The sequence below is a fragment of the Acomys minous genome (genome assembly GCF_964271855.1).
Source record: "Acomys minous genome assembly, chromosome: 7".
In the NCBI taxonomy this organism is placed as follows: Eukaryota; Metazoa; Chordata; class Mammalia; order Rodentia; family Muridae; genus Acomys; species Acomys minous.
In genome coordinates this window covers 35,285,220-35,304,696 of record NC_140488.1, presented here as the reverse complement: position 1 = coordinate 35,304,696, position 19,477 = coordinate 35,285,220, and the positions used below count along the sequence as shown (strand labels likewise).

At 43.6% G+C, this 19,477-nt stretch overlaps 1 long non-coding RNA gene across 3 annotated transcripts in view; it reads left to right on the top strand.

Moving 5' to 3' along the window:
- The window catches only part of LOC311601079, a 36,116-nt gene extending 21,773 nt beyond the window's left edge, over window positions 1–14,343 (top strand). Inside the window, exons 4-6 of one of the 3 annotated variants that reach the window (XR_014780453.1) lie at window positions 4,815–5,113; window positions 9,308–9,634; window positions 13,067–14,343. This is a non-coding gene — a long non-coding RNA (uncharacterized lncRNA). Of the gene's footprint in view, window positions 1–4,814; window positions 5,114–9,307 lie in introns of all 3 variants that reach the window. The other 2 variants (XR_014780454.1, XR_014780455.1) reach the window with 2 other exon arrangements.
- The last annotated feature ends 5,134 nt before the right edge of the window (window positions 14,344–19,477 follow it).

Sequence of the window (19,477 nt, the reverse complement as noted above, 5' to 3'; positions counted from 1 at the left end):
AACTTGCTTCTTAAGGTACAGAATCTGCATAATTGCCCTTGAACTTTTATGTTTTAGACATCTAATTGCATATGTACCTCATTTCTTGAAATCAGCCACCACCCACGGGGATAGTGGTCTCTGCTCATGAGCTTCAGGGTCCCCGGAAATTCCACATAGAGGTCACAAAGTAGTCCAAAGTATGTTGCCCACATATCTGCTCTGAGCCAGCTGACTCTTGGGGAGAGGGTTCCTCCCACACCCTGACAAACATGGCTCCCACAGAATATCCAAGCCCGTAATTCCTGTGTAGCTCTGGTTATTGCTCTGCAGAACAGGCAGGCAATGGTGAGACTCCCACCTGTCAGATGGACTGAGCCAAACTGAGCCCCTGTTACTTCAGGCTTTGGACCGGCAACTCCATTAAATTGCTTAATACTTTACCCCCCAGACTTTTTGAGAGATAGCACACTGAGTTGCTGGTAGGAACAATAAAGTAACACCGCTTGATGGCAGTATTGCACCAAAAATGCTGAGAGACCCTTCTTCCAGGCTCGCTTCCTCCGCCCTTCTTTGATTAAAAAAAAAAAAAGTACAACAACTTGCCTTTGGACTTCAAAATGGCTGACTGTTCTCTTGCTCTTTGCTAGGCAGAGATGGACATTGGAGCCTTACTATATGCATACTGTCTGGGAGGTCACAGGCCACACAGGTTCCTCAGTCCCTCTTCAATAAGAGAACATGGCATTCTCCCAAGGCCTAAGGACCATATAGGAACACTAAATGCCAGAGTCACAAGAAGCCATACAAATACACCCTTGGGCAGAAACTGGACCTTATGCTAAACACAACCCCCTCATACCCTGCAGGAACAACTCAGCTGACACAGAGCCCCAGCTAGAGTCTTTACGAGGGGTGTCAGGGCAAGCCATAGAGTGTCCAGTCCTCCCATAGGTACCATAGGTATGCAGACATTGTATACCGATCTTCTACAACCAAGCTTCTAGTTCAAGGTTGTCTGACTCCACTATTCACACTTACATACCAGGTTCCTGACAGGGAGAATGCATAGGACAGAGAGGAAGGTGTGAGGTTGGCATAAGGGAGACAGCTACCTATCCACACAGGCCCTAGGACCTTCCGTAGATTCATACCCGGTTGAAGGAGATGCCAGGTTGTACAGAGGACAGAAAGCACACAGATGGCTTCCATGCTGAGGCTCCAGTTGCTTGGACCATGGACCAGAGTCAGAGTAACAAAGGACAACTGTTACCCAAACTTTTGGTCTTCTTGTCCAGAGAACCCAACCTGGTGTATTCTAGGCAGGAACCTGTCTGTGCATTCAAGTGCATCTCTCAGTCATCTTCCAAAGATCACATGAGTTTTTCTGTTCAGTCTTTCTCAGCTTCTGATAAAAGATTATTTTCTCAGGGACCCTCATCTGACCATTAGAAAATATCAAAGAGCACATCCCAGCTGCTACCACCCCATCATGTCCTGGGCTGTGGCTTCAAGCCATCAGTTTGAGCCTTCCCAGAAAACATGATCTCATTGTCTGTGGACAATAGTTCCCTGTACCCTACTCAGCCACAGCCAGTCAGGATATTTGGATATTTGCCAGTGTTTCCTTTCTCCAAAGGACAGTCCCTCATGTACATGAACCTTTCTTTATCATGAACATCTAGGAAATTACAGACATTTGTAACTCTATCTACAGGCAAAAAAAAAATTATCTCTGGTGATATTTAGATATAGTCAGGGGCACCTAGACACATAACAAGGAATGACACCCTCTTGTCTCTTGCCAGAACAGCAGCAGCACCTTTTCCTTGGGCAGTCCTTTTTTTTTTTTTTTTTTTTTTTTTTTTTGTCTCATTTTGCCAAACTAAAAACAAATCCAGTACTTCATCTTGTTTTCTTCTACTGATCTGAACTCATGGAGAAGGACAAAGTCAGTGTAGGCCTCAAGAGAAAGAATGCCATTGTATACACACACACACACACACACACACACACACACACACACACACACACACGCGAACTTGTCATTTGTACTACAAGTACACTGGAAGCACAGAATGGGGTTAGGAGCATGGGATCGAGGGGGCAAGTGACAGAAGGAGAATAGCTAAGGAGGAGGGCATAGAGGAAGGATGGGCCAAGAGGGGGAAATGGAATGAAGAAAGGAAAGCAGGGTTGACAAATTTATAACTTCTTTTTGGAATTCTGGGAATCCCCAAGCCCATGAACAGAGGTCAGAATCCCCAAGGTAGTACCTTTTCTAGGAAATGCTGGCTAGGTACAGCTGGGAGGTTAGAAAAACTGTCATGAAGCCAGGGACCCTGTTGTACCCACAGTTTCTTGTGCTGTCTCTGCTCCTTGATAGTGGTAGGAGGATATGAAGGAGTCACAAGCAATCTCCTGCATCATCTTCTTCAAGGCACCTCACTACTGACTCCTCCTCACCCTGGCAAATATGGCTGCCACAGGAAATCTAAGCCTGTACTTCCTGTGTACCTCTGGTTATTGCTCTGGGATATGGTAAGCCCTGGGGCTAGCTTAGGGTACCCCATAGGTGACCTGGACCCTGGATTACCTTAGTACTGGAAGATGGCTAGAGCCTCCTTCATTTCAGTTTTGGAACCAGAGTCCTCACTCCCTTGCTCCTTCACTCCCTCTTCCTCAGACCTACTGAGAAACAGCACACTGAGTTGTTATCAGGAACAGAAAAGCAATTCTGCTTAATGGCAGTATTGCTCCAAGAATGCCAAGGTACCACGTCTATCCCAGGTTCTTTCCCTCCACCCTTCTTTGAGGAAAAAAGAAAGTCAACAGCTTGCCATTAGACTGAGTTCAATCTTGAACTCTTCGTGTGTGTGTGTGTGTGTGTGTGTGTGTGTGTATTGCAAACCAGGGTTTCTCAGTCCAACTTCATTGAGCCACTCCACCACAAGGGCATGTCATGCCTGGATGGTATAAACACCATATAGGAAACGAAATTGGAAAACCCACCACTATGTGCAACAGTCACCCGAAGAAGCTACAGAAACGAAACTTTAGGGAGAAACTGGACACAGGGATGAACAGCGCCCCCCCCACCCCCGTCCCCCAGGAAGAACATTCTAACTGACAGGTGTGTGCAGGAGCCTCAGGTAGAATCATGACTCTGGGGTCAAAGTTGTCCAATATGTATGTGTCCAGGTCTTCCATAGTGGTGCAGACCCTGGGTAATCCTGACACAACTAAGCTTCTTTTTCAAGGTTAGCTGGTCCCACTTTCCCACACCCACACAGAAGGCTTCTGACAGGGAGAGTGGAGTGTGTAGGACAGAAAAGAAAGTGGGCAGTTGGCAATAGGGAAACTTAATCAACTACCCATACAGGTCCTAAGAGCAGAAACAAATTTAGACTCAGCAAGACACTCCAGGTTATAGGGAGGACAGAATGGACAGGGATTGTTTCTATTTTTAGTGCCCCAGTTCCTAGGGCCATGGATGGCAGTCAGAGTAGAAAAAAATATAAAGTATAAATGTCACCCTATCTCTTCAGTGATTCCCCTCCCCAAGGACTGAATCTGTGCATTCCTAAACCCTGTCTGGGCATTCAAGTGTATCTGTCAACCATCTTCCAAAGCTCACATAAGTTTTGGTGTTGAGGAATTCTCAGACTCTGAGGAAAAATTAATGCTCCTAGGGACCTAAGTCTTGTGACTAGAGAACATTAAAGAAGAAATACTAGTCCCACCAGCCCATCAGGTCCTGAGGCTGTGGCTTTGGGCCTTCCCAGAAAGCATTTTGATCTCATTGTCTGTGAATACTTCCCCTCTACCTTACACAGCCACTGCCAGTTAAGATATTTGCCAATATTTCCTTTCTCCACAGGATGCAGAGTTCATCTGTTCGTGGAACTTTATTATGTGTATGAAGCTGGGTACAGATGTCTGTAACTCCCTACACAGCCAAAGAAAAACTCTTTGGTTGTATTACATAGACCAAAAGGATACCTAGACACTTTCCAGAGAACCCATTCCTCTTATCTTCAGCCAGGATGCCAGTACAACACCAAGCTACAAGAACCCTTTGCTCAGGCAGTCCCTTTATGGCACATTTGAGCCAACCTCAAAAGAAATCCAACAGCTTTATCTTGTTTGCTCCTAGCAATCTGAACAAATAGAGAAGGACAAAGTCAATATAGGCATAGTGAGAAGATATGTGATTTTATAGCTTTGTTTGTTAGAACCCTGTACCACCAACCCAAACTGGGTTGGGCCCTCCCCCATCAATCACTAAGTAAGCAAATGCCCTATAGACTTGCCCACAACAAGATATTATGAAGGCATTTTCTTTTTCTTTTTTCCTTTTTGTTTTTGTGTGTGTGTGTGTGTGTGTGTGTGTGTGTGTGTGTGTGTGTGTGTGTGTGTTTCAAGATAGGGTTTCTCTGTGTAGCCCTGGCTATCCTGGACACACTTTGCAGACCAGGCTGGCCTCAAACTCACAGAGATCCACCTGCCTTTTCCTCCTGAGTACTGGGATTAAAGGTGTGCGCCACCAAGGTGGCAGGAGGCATTTTCTTAATCTAGGTTTCCGTCGTCTAAAATGACTTTAGCTTGTGTCAAGGTAACATAAAATTCTCCAGCACAGACCTCATCTTCTGCTTCTGTCTTTCTGCTACAGACTGACTTGGCTGACAAAACCAAGATTCCTCCACACCCCATGGGCCAGCCTCAGTTATTCCAATTGTTGGTAGGAACAGCAAAGCAATTCCAGTTGATGCATACCCTTGTTTTGTTTTGGGGACCTGGTTTCATGCTAAATCTTTTTTTTTTTACATATACAGGATGCTGAATGCTACCTACAAAACTCCTGAAAAGATAGCTAAAGTATAAGGGGGAAGGAAAACCCTGAAATTCAAACAGAGAAGGCAAAGAGCAAGGAGAGACACTGAAGCACAGACAACAGACCAAGGATGAAAGCACAAAAGAAAGGAGCCAGGATAAATACAGGGTGGATGAAGAAAAGAAGAAGGAAAGAAAGAAACACATACATGTACTTTCTTGGTGGAATTTCTGGGCACCTCCAATCCCATGAACAGAGGCTAGAAGCCCTAAGGCACTGTTCGATTCCAGGAATGGAAAGGTAGGTGCAGGTGAGGGTCCAGAAGTTAATCATAAATCCAGAGACCTTGGTGTACCTACAGACAGTTGGGAAGTCTCTGTTTCTATTTGATTATCATTACATTTATTTATTCACTTTACATCCCAATCGTGATCCCAGCCTGCCACCTCCCTCCTCTCCTCGCTGTCCGTAGGAGGATATGAAGGATTCCATCTGTTCCTAGGCTGCCTTGTGAAGCCTGTGAAGAGAGGGCATCCATACCCTGACAAACATGGCTGCCACAGGAAATCCAATGCTTCCTGTGTAGCTCTGTTTATTGCTGTGAGACTGCATGACGCTCCGAGGCTGAAACTACAGTGGCTCCATAGGTCACCTAGACCATGGATTACCTCAGGTCTGGCTAGAGTTCACTTTATGTCAGTCTTGAGACCTGAGTCCCCTCGCATTCCTCACTCCCTCATGGGCAGTCCTGTTGAGAATCAACAAACTGAGGTGTTGGCAGGAACAGCAAAACAATTCCGCTTGATGGCGGTATTGCTCCAATAATACCAAGGGACCGTTCCTATCCCAGGGTCTCCCTCCGCCCTTTTGTGAGAAAAAAAAAAAAAAAGAAAAAAAAAAGCACAAGCCAACAATTTGACACTACTCTCTGAGATGACTTGCATCAATCTTGAACAACTCTGGCCATAAATGTGCCTTGGAGCCTTACTGTATAGACACTGTTACAAACCACACAGGTTCCTCATTCCTACTCCAACAAGAGAACATGGCATTCTCCCAAGGCCTAAGGACCATATAGAAACACTAAGTTGGGAACCCCAAAACTAGAAACCAGAGTCACAAGAAGCCATACAAATAACATCCTTGGGCGGAAACTGGACCTTATGCTAAACACAACTCCCTCACACCCTGCAGGGCACTCAGTTGGTACAGATGTGCATGATCCCCAGCTGGAGTCTTTACACAGAGTTTTCAGGGTAGGCCATAGAGCAATGCCTTTCAACATAAAGGCTGGCACCCCTTTGGGGGTTCAGCGACCTTTTCACAGAGGTCACAATTCAGAGATCCTACATATCAATTGTTTATATAGGAATTCGTAACAGTAGCAAAATTACAGTTACAAAGTAACAATGAAATAATTTTATGGTTAGGTGTTGCCACAACCTGGAAACTGTATTCAGGCTGGAGAGAAGACTCAGCCATTAGGGGCTAGGCTCACAACCAAAAATATAAGAGGAACTGTATTAAAGAGTTACAGCATTAGAAAAGTTGGGGGCCACTGTCATTGAGTGTCCAGTCCTCCATAGCTATGAAGACATTGTATAGCCATAACAAAGCTTCTAGCTCAAGGCTGCCAGGCCCCTCTCTTCATACTCTAACACCAGGCTCCTGACCAGAGAGAGTGCATAGGACAATGAAATAAATAATAAAGAAATAAATCCTTTCCTAGCTAGATTTGAAGCCATTTGGGGTCCTAGTACCCAGGTAGGGAGATGCTTGTCTCTCCTGTGGCAGCTACCCAATTTTTTAAAATGCTCTATGGTCTCTAGAAGTTTGGGTGTGGTATGGATCCACAGTATTAGCACACCCTGGACAGGTCCAGCCACCCTAGGCATTATCCAGTGTTCTAGGAGTCAAGATGACAGCTGAGAACCCTGCACCAATGACCAAGTCACAATGGTTCTACTGCTCAGTGAGAAGATCTGGCTTTAGCCCCTGAGTGGAGTGCCTATGCTTTTGTAGCTGTGGCTGCTGGTCTCTCTTCCAGGAAGAAATGATTTTTGTTTGTTTGTTTAGGATACTTATATAGCATGGTTCCTATCCTTGAGGGAACATCATTCTTACTAGTGGAATGTCTCAGTGGAAATGGGGACCCAAGGGGGGTCTTTGTCATTCATCCATTCATTCTGACCACATCTAGCCAGAAGTGATCAAGACATTGGAGTACCCAACAGTAGCTGATGTTTCTATTCTACCCAAACAATACTGCCTTCTAATTGGCACACCCACTCTCCAATTTTAGGAATTCAAGGGGTTAGTGGCAAAAGTACTCCCCTCCAAAGGACAGAAAACTTATGTGCAAGTACTCAAAGCAAAACTGCCATTTTCAACCGTAGAGTTCACCCCTACTTTTCTCTCTTTGGAGTAGAAACTCCTATCTCAATGGCATCATGAAATCTTTGTACCTGAAGATCCTCTCTCGAGGCACCACTGAAAAACACCTAGCCAATTTTCTTGGCTAGAAAGATTCATAATTTGAGTAAATTAATGCTGTATTAAGGGGCACAGACTTAAACATTTATATTAGCTAGTCCAAGAACAACTATGAGAAGATCATATTTAGCCATGCTTTGGCACCTGGTATTTTCTGTTTTCCCAAGTGTCTGATAAGTGGAGGCTTTTGTAGCACCTCCCTGCTGTCAACACTCAACTCCATTTCTTTGATGCTTTTCAGCCTGGAGTTCTGTTTCCTGCCATGGACACGCGAAACTACCGTATTATTGCTTTTGGTTTAAAGGCTTGTATTACTATTCCTTTACATTCTGGTGATCAAGGTGTGTTTTTCAGTACCTACTTCTCAGAAACCAAGCACTTATTTTTTGCTTTCAATGGAAAGTACTTCCCCAAGGAATGATCAAGGGCCGCACCTGCTGCCAGTGCTGCCCTATACCCTAATAGACAAAATTTTCCCCACACAGAGCATCAAAATGCAATTGTTTGAATGTAGTAATGATACTAGAGTACCCAAGACCTGTCAGTGTCATATTATGGCAAACAAATGTAAATGCTTAACCAAGAACAAGCCTGGATTTCCATTCTTTACTTCTCTTTCCCCATATCTTCCATTGTTTCTGCTGATCTGTTGCAAGATTCTGGGCCCATACCATCCTGAATGCAGACTTGTGAATCTGTCTTTCTCAGACTCTGTATCTGTCTTTATGTGTACCTGAGTGCCTGTCCCTAAGCAATGATTGTCTCTCCCCCTCCTCTAGAACAACATAGAAAGCATCATATGGGAAAGAAATAGGGATACTTTAAAGAAATATTTAACACATCTTTACCAGAAAATGAGTCACTGGCCCCAATTGATCTAGATAAAAAAACAGTATTACAAAAACCATGTTTTTTTCCCAAGCAATAACTAAACTGCATCCAATATTTATGGTGGATATTTATTTTATAAGACAGCTTTTTATCCTATTTACTGTTTTCAGAATATTATTATCATAACACATATACAAACACATATACATTACACTGTGGGTCAGGAGCATGGAAGGAAACATATCTTAAAATAACAGCTATGTGTTAGACTGGATTATAATGGTTGATTAGTTAAGGAAACTCAAGGCAAGTAAGGTTGGGTATTGCATTGGTCTCTTAATGACAGGTTAAATGAAGATGATGAGCACACTAAGCTATCAGTCTGAAGTCTGAAGTGACCTTAAAAGATATTATTAACTCTGGCTGTGAGATTAAGCAAAAATTTCAGTCCTTTAGAATGCAAAACAGAATGCATCATCATTGTAGTGTACTTGGCATAAGGGTAGCTTGGCATTCTCAGATACTTCCCTGAAGCAGAATTACCCTATGAATGCCCAAAATATTTCTCTGTAGTTTTCTTTCCTAGGTTTGGGGAACAGGGGTACTTGGGTCTCAGAAGAATAGGTGGGCAATTCCTTGAATTCCTTCATACTTTGCAGTCCTTGGGAGAACCAAGGTCCAGGTTGACCTTTGGCTGCTTGGACCAGTGCAGGCTCCTAAGGCAGGCTGAACTCCACAGTTCAAGGCCTCAGATTTATATGTGTGTGTGTGTATATATATGTGTATATATGTATATATATGTGTGTATGTATATATATATATATATATGTGTGTGTGTGTGTGTGTGTGTGTGTGTGTGTGTGTGTGTGGGTGGGTGGGTGTGTGTGTGTGGGTGTGTGTGGGTGTCCATGCAGGACACAGAAAGAAAGATCCATGTTTGAGAGTGACTTGGGGACCTTGGAGGAAGGAAAGACAGTGAAGTGTCCTGAGTAGTCCCTGGTGATTGCCATCGATTTCAAGCTAGCTCATTATGATCGCCTGGCTATGTGTAGGAGATGGTTACGGTGGAGGTCCCAGCTCAGGGTTTGGCAGGCAAGAGATGGTGAGATGGAATGTTTCTCCTTTTGATATATCCTTGTCCCCCACATCAGATTGTTGACTTTTTTTCAGAAGTTGCAAATGAACACTGCTGCCCCCTGGTGGCCAGCGGTTTGAAGGCCATGCTGCAGCATCCACCTGACCCCAGATGGCTGGCTTACTGGAAGACTCTTGCCTGTGACCATGGGAAGAAGAATCAAAGGCATTAGCAGCCCTTCTCATCTCCTACCATACTCCTGGCTCAGGCTTGAAAAACTGGAGCCCTCACATGTGAATACAGCTGCCTGTGCTTTGCCCTGTGCCTATCCTGGAGCCTCTTAGGAAACCAGTGCTGACCCAGGGCCTCCATAAGGTCATCTAAACAGAATGCACACAGGGAGGGAGAAATTGTTGCCCCAGGTGAGTATTCCTTTCACTCAGCACCTGATCTAAGCAGTCAAATGGAAAAGAACATTCCACTCCTTTCTCTTTCATGATTGATGTGCCCCCTTAAACCAATGATACATATGATTGGATAACTCAAAACCCACCATTCTCTAAAAAAAAAAGAAGAGGAGGAGGAGGAGGAGGAGGAGCAGAAGAAGAGGTACTCTGATCACTGCCAGACTACACAATCTAGACAGAACTGATTGTCCCTTCTGTCTAACACTGACCAAGGAGACTTTAAATGGTTTTTACTAGGTTCTTTTTTAAAGTATTAAAAACAGCTGCTAAGGGACTGGAGAGATGGCTCAGTAGTTAAGAGTGCTGCCTGCTCTTCCAGAGGTCCTGAGTTCAATTCTCAGCAACCACATGGTGGCTCACAATCGTCTATAATGGGATCTGATGCCTTCTTCTGCAGATAAAGTACTCGTATACAATACATACATACATACATACATACACACACAAAACAGCTGCTAAAAAGATTTTCTTTGCCATCCAATCAGCCCCAGATATTAGAAAAAGGTTATAAAAGTTTGAGTCATAAGTAGGTCCCAGTTGTTGGACGTAGGTCAAAAAAGTGTTTAGCAACAGAGAACTGATTGTGGCAAGGTGTTTTGCATAAACCAAAAAGTCACTTTTTTTGATGATGAAACTCAGACTTATAGATACCAGCAAAATTTTGGTGTCTTATCCACTGTCAGAAGAATATCTTCTAGGGAAAGTTCTGCCTCAAATCAAACAATACAGTTGGACTATCTCTCAGACTTACAATGAAGGTTTTTAGGGTCGTAGACAGAAACCAACCTCCCAGGACTGGCCCAATCTTCTATATTTGGCCAACTAGCAAGTTCAGCTACCCTCATGCAGATTAAACAGTACACAGTGACCCTGGAAACAGAGAAATTGCAATTCATATTTCCTGGCTTGGATAGACTGGCATTCTGGTGACCTGCAAGTCAACCTGAAATATTCCTCTCCTTCCTATGAAGAAAACTGGGACCTTGGAGTCTCATGAGTCTGATTTTTCCAGAGAAATAGGCGCTCACTGTTTTGGACCTGAAGGATGCACTCTTCAGCCTCTCATTGGCAGATGTGAGTGAAGCCCTCTTTGTTTTTAAGTGGGCAGACCCAGAGAGAGGTTACAGCAGGCAACTTACATAGACAAGGTTGCCCCAAAGATTAAAGAATTCTCCAACCCTGTTGGACACACTAAATGCTGACCCCCTTCCCTTCCATCAGAGGTTTCTGGGAAAAAGAGATTATAAAAGGACCTCTGAGGAACTGCTGTCAGAATTACAGACCTGGGGCCCGAATTTCAGCTAAGAAAGCCCAACTTTACATCAGAAGCTACCTATCTTGGCTACCAGATGAGAGAAGACAAGCGAAGCCTGTCTCAGAATAGGATTGTTGTCGTCATCCTTCAGATCCCAACTCCAAACGCCAAGAGACAGGTTCAAGAGTTCCTAGGTGCCGCTGGGTGTTGTTGCCTCTGGATACCACAATTAGTAGAAATAGCTAAGCCTCTCTCTATACACCAGCACAAGTGGAACACAGAGCCCCTACTCTGGACTAAGTCTAAACAAAAGGCATTTGAGGCTTCAAAAGCAGCTCTGACTTTGCCTCCAGCCCCAGCACTTCCAGATGTCTCAAAATCTTTTTATCTGTTTGTCCATGAAATTAAAAAAAAATTACAAAAAGGGGTTTAACCCAAACTTTTGGGGGCATGGAAATTCCCTATGGCATGCCTACCCTAATAATTGGACCCTGTTGCACACATGTTTGCCCACCTATCTTAATGCTGTGCTAGCTACTATTAGTATAATGACTACAAACAAACAAGTTAACTCTGGGTTCAGATCTTATACACAGAGCACCCCACAATGTGTTTGAGGGCCTCCTCTGAGGAACACCAGACCACTTACTGTCTAATGACTATATGACTCAGTGCCAAGCACCCTCAAGTCCAATTTCAGAAACCCGTGCCGACAATCCTGCTACCTTCTTGCCTGATGATGACCTGTAGGTGCACCTCCGTGACTGTCACTGGATGAAAAATGAAGACCGGTACCTGGGAGCTATACTAGTTGCTTTAATTGAAATGATTTGGGCCCAAGACAGGTACCACAGCCCAGAGAATAGAACTAATCAATCTGACCCAGGCTCTCAGGTGGGAAAAGGAAAGTCTACCACCATATACACAGACAGTTGCTATGCTTTGACTACTGTGTCCACTGTAGGATCACTAGAGAAAGAGGGCTTTTCATTACTAGGGAAAAGGACATTAAAAAGAAAGAGAAAACCTTGGCTTTCCCAGAGGCTCTTTGGCTTTCCCTGCAAATTGTTGTCCTCCACTGCCAGGCTGCTGACCTGGGTGTCTGACAAACAGCCCTAAGACCAATGGAACCTATTGATATTCTGATGACATGCCCCACCAGATGCTACCTAAAACTCTATGGTAAAGAAGAAATAGATTGCTCAAACCCACCGATTGATGGAGGATACCAGAGGGAAGGACCATTCTCCCAGAAACAACTGGTAGGACTGTTGGTTACTAACATTCACTAAGCATCTGGGGTCCACTGAACTTTCTGAGTTGCTCAGACCAAGGTATATTATACCTATACTGGACCACCTGGTTCAAGATGTCAGGTTTGTGCTCAAGTAAATCCCAAACAGAGAACCCTTACCCAGGAAGGGGTCTAAATAAGAGATCAATACCCCTGCAAACTTGGGAAAAGCTGAATTCACTGAGACCTGTCCATCCAGGGGAAGATACTTTTCTAGTAATTACCAGTTCTTATAGGTACCTTTAAAAAAAAGTTTATTTATTACATATACAAGTGTTCCACCTGCATGTATTCCTGCACAAGTTCTCATTAAAGATGGTTATGAGTCATCATGTGGTTGCTGGGAATTGAACTCAGGACCTCTGGAAGAGCAGACAGTTTCTTAACTGCTGAGCAATTCTTATAAGTACTTTTTCTAGCATCCACTTAGACTGAAACTTCTCAAATAGTAGCTTAAAAGCTTCTCCAGGAACTGGTCCCCTGCTTGGCCTCCCCCTAGTAATGGGGTCCGACAATGGCCTGGTTTTCATAGCCAAAACCTCTCAATAGCAGCTAAAGCTTTAGACATAGATTTAAAACTTCATTGTGCGTATAATCCCCAGAGTTACTGGCAGGTGAGAAAAATAAACAGGACATTAAAAGAAACTCTAACAAAACTCTCATTCGAGTCCAGCAAAGGCTAGACAGACCTCATTCCTTTGCTTTGGCTGCTGCCCCACATGTAAGTAGGGGTTTACTCCCTGTTATATTACATTTGAAAGACCTCCCCCACTGCTTCCCCAATTCAGAGGCTAGCAGTTGTCAGAACTCTCTAACCTACTTTCTCAAACTGTTACAGGCTTTCCAGTTCTCAGACTACCTGAGAAAGTCAACCAACATCCGAAGCCACCACCAGTTTCTGCTTATTCAAGTCTGGTGATACTGTATAGGTCAAACAAATAGTCAAAGAGGCACTGGAGCCAGCTGGAACCAACTTGGAAAGGTCCCCACGTGGTGTTTCTTTCCGCACCTATGGTTCCACCACACCCAGGTCAAGAAAGTGGAAGCCATGGATGTCCCTACCAACTGGACTGTCTTTGGGACTATGGATCTATTTTCTCAGGTCCCAGACTCTGCCCTGCCCTGCCCCCATACCTCCTCCTGAGTCTTATGTTTTATCCTATGGGTATGAGCATAGGGTATTGGTCCAAACCCTACATACCTCAGGACTGAACTTAGGAAAGAAGGAAGACAGACAAGGGGAAGGTTTTTGCCAGCTTGACTACAGAGCAAGACCCCATATTCATCTTGACTTTTGCTCACTGATAGCTACTTTACATGTCTGGTTGTATAGAGAAAAAGAAAGATATGGGGGTTTATCTTCTGAGATAGGAATATAGAGTTTATCATTCTATGCATGCCTTGTGCCTGGGCCCCCTTGTTGCCAGAAACAGTTTTCCATTGTAAAAATTGGGGTTGTAAAACAGAAGCTTCCTAAAAACATACAGATAGGAAGAAAGCTCCCTTCCAAGAAAGGTACCATAAAAAAATATAATCCAATGACCATAAAATGAAAACAAATCTAATCTGGAAATTCCTTTTTAAATTATTCTGGTCTTTGGAAAACAGGAAAAAACAAATAACCAAACAGCAAAAACAAACAAAAACAAAACAAAACAACTGGGGAATCAGATTCTATGCCACAGGAAGGGACCCTGGGGAGAGTTAATCATTTCCAGCCAGAAATCAGCCAGGATTGCTGGTTATGCTTTGACACTTGGCCCCTGTACTAACTAAGCAGACTGTCAGGCCCTTAAGGGACAAAGGTCACTGACTGGTGACAGCCCAAACTAACGTTAGAGGGCTTATAAGGGGCTGAAACTTGTCTAACATCCCAAATCTGTGACCTAGGTGCTTCCCCTTTATTCCCCTGCTCTTCTGCCTTATGGATTAATTCATCAGGATAACAGTGATATTTCCCCACCCCTGAGGCTACTTGGTGGGTGTGTACTAATAGTTTGACTAGATGTGCTTCTTTTCATGCTTTCCAAACGGGAAGTATACAGGTTGATCAGGACCTAGAAGTATTAGAACCACAGTTAAATTCTCCTAAAAAAATGGTCCTACAAAACTGGAGAGACTTAGACTTACTTCTCATGATATAAAGGAAATTATGTCTGGCTTTGGGGAAAACCTGTTGTTTCTGTGCTACATAATCAGGAGTAAGAAAAAAAGTTTTGCCATGGTTGGAAACAAACAAAATCTCAAAAGGGGAAGGGTGATTAATTACATAATGATACTAGTCTCTTGTACCATTTTTTAAAAGATTTATTTATTCATTCATTTATTTATACAGTGTTCCGCCTGCATGTATACCTACACACCAGAAGAGGGCAAAAGATCTCATTATAGATGGTTGTGAGATACCATGTAGTTCCTGTGAATTGAACTCAGGACCTCTGGAAGAGCAGCCAGTGCTCTTAACCTCTGAGCCATCTCCCAGCCCCCAAGTCTCTGCTCTTTTTTCCCCCTTGGCTGACTACTTTGCTATCAACACTAATTGGGCACTTAATTCAAATTCTGATTGAATTACTGGGGAGGCCATGCAATTTAAACTATGTATCAATTTAGTAAAAGTAGTCGTCCTTAGAACCAACACTGTCTCTATTTGTTTGCTTGTTTGTTTGTGTGTTTGACATCTGGATTGTAGCTACATCCTTCCTCTCCTCTCGGTTCCCACCCTCCCTCTCTCTTCTTTCATCCCCCTTCCCCTACTCCTCAGAAAAGGGGAGCCCCCCACCAACCCACCCCAAGCACATCAAGTTATATCAGGACTGAGAGTGTCCTCTTCCCCTGTGGCAAGGTGAGGCAGCACTGGCAGGGGCAAGTGATCAAAAAGTATGCAACAGAGTCCAAGTCAGCAAACTCCACCTCTTTAGGGCAGGATGAATGAGTCCATGATTTGCCTCATTCACTGAGACCAGTGAGGAGTATAACAAGACCTGAGACCTTTGTAGACCTCTTACTCAATGTCATTCCCCACCCCTCGCCCCACCCCTCGCCCCACCCCAAGCGCTTCATTGTTGGTTGTTTTGTTGATCTTTGCCATTCTAACTGGGCTACTATAGAAAAACCCTCAACATTGTGTTGGAGCTTGGTCTGGTGCTCCGTATTTTGATGCTAATTATTGGCTCCCAAGGTCTAGACAAGCACATTCTCTCTCACCCCAAGTATCGCTGTGTAACCTTGCCTAAGAAATCATTCCTAACTGACTGATTAAAAGGCCTGAACCTGGGCAGGGCAGAATGGGGTAGGTGCAGAATGGGGTAGGTGTAGCCAAAGTTCCTGGGCTTTGGAAGAGAAGGATCTTGGGAGGAAGGACAGCCACCAGAGGAAGAAATGGAACCACTACTATGGGTTAGGGGGAGGTGAGCACGTGGATGGAGGAGATGGAGACTATTAGCATGTATTTGTGGAATTATGGATGGGAGGCAGCCCAGTAGAAATTATTAGAAACAGGTGGAGGCTGGGCGATGAAGGGAGGTAGTTTGGGGGATTAATATCTGCCCTGGCCCTGGTGAACCAAGGCTATTCTGAAACACAACAAGTGTCTGTGTCCTTTATTGATTGATAGCTGGTTAGAAAATACATCCATAATAACTATAAGCCTAACAATAAATATTTATTAGGCCATACTTTTAAATCAACACCAATGAAGTTGCTAGAAACAATATACTTTTTTTTTAGTTATTCGTAGAGATTTTCTTTCATCATTTGGTGTCTGTCCATATTCCTAGCCCATATTTTTATTCTTTAATTTTGAGATTATAATTACATTTGTCCCTTACCTCTTCTCCCTACAAACCTCCCATATACCACTCCCATATACCAAATTCAGATACCAAATGTTTGAATATGTTATTTGGGTATTTTGCTAGTTCTTTTTTTTTTTAAGTTCGACACATATTCTGGATGTTAATCCTCTGTTTGATAAATACCTGGCAGAGAATCTAACACTCCATGGACTTCCCTTTTGCCTGATTGACTATTTGTTTAGCTATCCATAATCTAAAATGCTTTCATGAAATCATACTTCTCAGCATTAATTTTTGGGCAAATTAGGTCCTATTCAGAAGAAAAAATTCTTTTCCATTGTGGGTGTTCACCAGAGAAGACTGCTCAGTCATGGTTTTAAGCTAATAGAAAGTCGTAGGCAGCTGGCAACTACACTGGGTGTTTAGGATCCCAGTGCAGCCCTGAGCTTTTTTCAGGGTGAGCTTTTAAGCACAAAACCCATGTTCTGGCTTGGCATACTTCAGTCTAGGCACTGTATCCATGGAAGAAGTATCTGTCTGCCAGAGGATTTACCATGTGCACTTGGGTAAATCTTTCTTAACCCACAGGAAGCCTTCCTTCCCTTGAGAACCAAGCCTCCAGAATTACACCACCATACTGCCCAGAATTTCTGTGCTGTACCCTAGAAAAAGACCACCCTCTCCACCTCTTAGAGAAAGCATCATATCACTGCATTCTAATTCTCCCTCTCTAACAAGCATCCTAGAATTATCCACTTTGGTACTTGAAACAGAGCTTCCTTGGGTTGGGCGTGAACTGAGTTCACAGAGGTGTCATGTTGTCAACATCCAAGGATGGGGTATGCCACAATTTATAGTGACGCCATACAAATTCATCTGCTACACTAAGCCATGTGCATAAACACCTATCCCAGAACAAGTCCAGACCTTGTGCTTACCTTGGATGATTCTGAGGGATTCAGCCCTACTTGACTTTTACTACAATACAACCTGTCTTTCCTAGTGTCTACTCTGAGATGTCTACACTCTGCACCCTCTGTGGCTTTTCTTCTTGGCTCTCTGAAGACATCACTGCCTGCACAGCTGACACACAGAGATCATACTAGACATACATGGACACATAACTAACACACATGCATAACAATGCACAGATAAATGGGCATAAGCACAGGTACACATACAGAGACCCCATGCCTGTCAGGACCATAGTGGAGCCTTAGAAACAAAGTCATGGATGTGAGGACCAGGCTCTGTGCCCTGTCCCCTCACTCACACAGCTAGGACATTCTTACTGGGGACCTGACCAAGGTTCCAGGAGCTGCCTACTTGACCCTTTCCACCAGGATAACCACTATAGCTGCCAAGCCTGCCATGGGTATGCAAACATTTAGAACTCAGACCACAAACAAGCTTCCAGTTTAAGGATGCCTGCATCTAAAACTCTACCATGCAGACCATGTACTGCTAGGGCAGAGGGCTGGTGGTGGCTGAGAGCTCAGGAAATAGGGCATGTGGGCCAATGACACAAAGTATTAGCCCAGGCCCCTCTCTGGATTTTACATTAAGTCCTTGCAAGTTAAATTTTCTTTCAATTTCTTTAAAATTAAGGCGCTTTTGTTTGTACACTGCATGTTAATAGTTTGTAGTAAAAGAATAAGTTCCTGTTTGTCTGGTGTGAACTCCTTGCAAGTTAAAGTTATTATTTGTAATTAAGAAATAAGTTCCTGTTTTTTTTTTAGATCTGATGTCAATTGCTTGCAACCCCACTCACACAACATATAGTCTTTCGCTTGTTCCTTCTCTTTTCATTTTATCCTTTCTTTTTCATTTTAAAAAATGTAATCATAGCCTAATCACAGCCCCCTCCATCCTTTCCTCCCAGCCCCACCCTCACATCTCTCCTCCATTCCCACTTCCCCTTCTCAGGGGAGCCCCACATGGGTACCACCCACCCTGGCACATCAAATTACAGCAGAACTAACCATATTCTCTACCACTAAGGCCAGACAAGGCAGCCCAGCTAGAGGAAAGGAATGCAAAGGGAAGCATCAGAATCAAAGCCCCGCCCCCCCACCCCTGCTCCAGTTGTTAGGGAACTCACATGAAGCCTGAGCTGCCTATCAGCTATATAGGTTTAGGAGGGCTAGGTCGTGCCCATACATGCTTTTGGGTTGGTGGTTCAGTCTCTGTGAGCCCACACAGGTCCAGGTTAGTTGACTTTGTAAGTCTTGTGGTGTCTTTGACCCCTATGGCTCCCTCAATCTCTGCTTCATCATTATCCCTACACTTCTTGTAGGCAGAAAAACTTTTGGGTAGGAGGTTTAATGGGTGGGTTGGTGTCCTCCTCCCTCCACTGGAAGTCCCACTTGGCTACAGGAGATAGAGACGTCAGGATCCCATCATTCTCTCCTATCTGTCTCAGCTGGGTCACCCCCATAGTCTCCTGGGAGCTTCTCCCATGCCAGAGATGGCCCCCGAATGATTTCTGTTCTCTCTCCCAGTCCTTCCCCCTCTCCCCACACCTGATCCCCACCCTGCCCCCTTCCCTACCCCCTCTTCCACCCAAGTCCCTCCCTCCATCTGTTTCAGATGTCTATTTTATTTCCCCCTCTAAGTTAAATTCAAGCATCCTCCCCTGGACCCTCCTTGTTACTTAGCTTCTTTGGGTCTGTGGATTGTAACATGATTACCCTATAATTTATGCCTAATATCCACTTATAAGTGAGTACATGTCATCGGTGTCTTTCTGGATCTCAGGATGATACTTCATTGTATCTTTCTAGCAATGTATAACCTCCAACTCTCTTTCCACTATCAATACCTTATCTCTCCAATAAAAGGGACTTCAAGATGCCAGCAGAGACTGCTCTCTCAATGCTTCAAAGGGCAAGACAGCTTGTTGGCCAGTACCAAGTATACCCCAAAATATACCTTGCTTTAATTGGACAGTTGTAGATTTGGTCTTTTCTCCTCGTCATTCTCAGATCGAACACTTAGAGTAAAGGCAAAGTAGGTTCATTCCTGTTTGTAATTAAACCTCTCTTTCTCAAGGATTGGGCTATGTTTCACCTCTGTAACCTTAATTACAAATGGTTTTGTACTGCCTGTTCCAGGAAACAGTAACCGTGCCTGTGTTTCAGAACCATCTTGCAACCATTCCATATATACTTCTTGGCTTTCTTTCAAATTCATATCCTCTTTTATCAATAATGATTGTTACATAATTTTTTCCTTGATTTTTCTTTTATTATTTTTTACTTTTACATATATATTTATATTATTACATATATATATATATATATATATATATATATATATATATATATATATATATACAATAAACTACATACTGCAAGAAGGTCCATGAAACAATTAGGAATTATATAAATGTTACATTCATAATGCTTTGCCTATTTGTATTTGGCAACCTTGGAGAAAACATATTTCCTATCTTG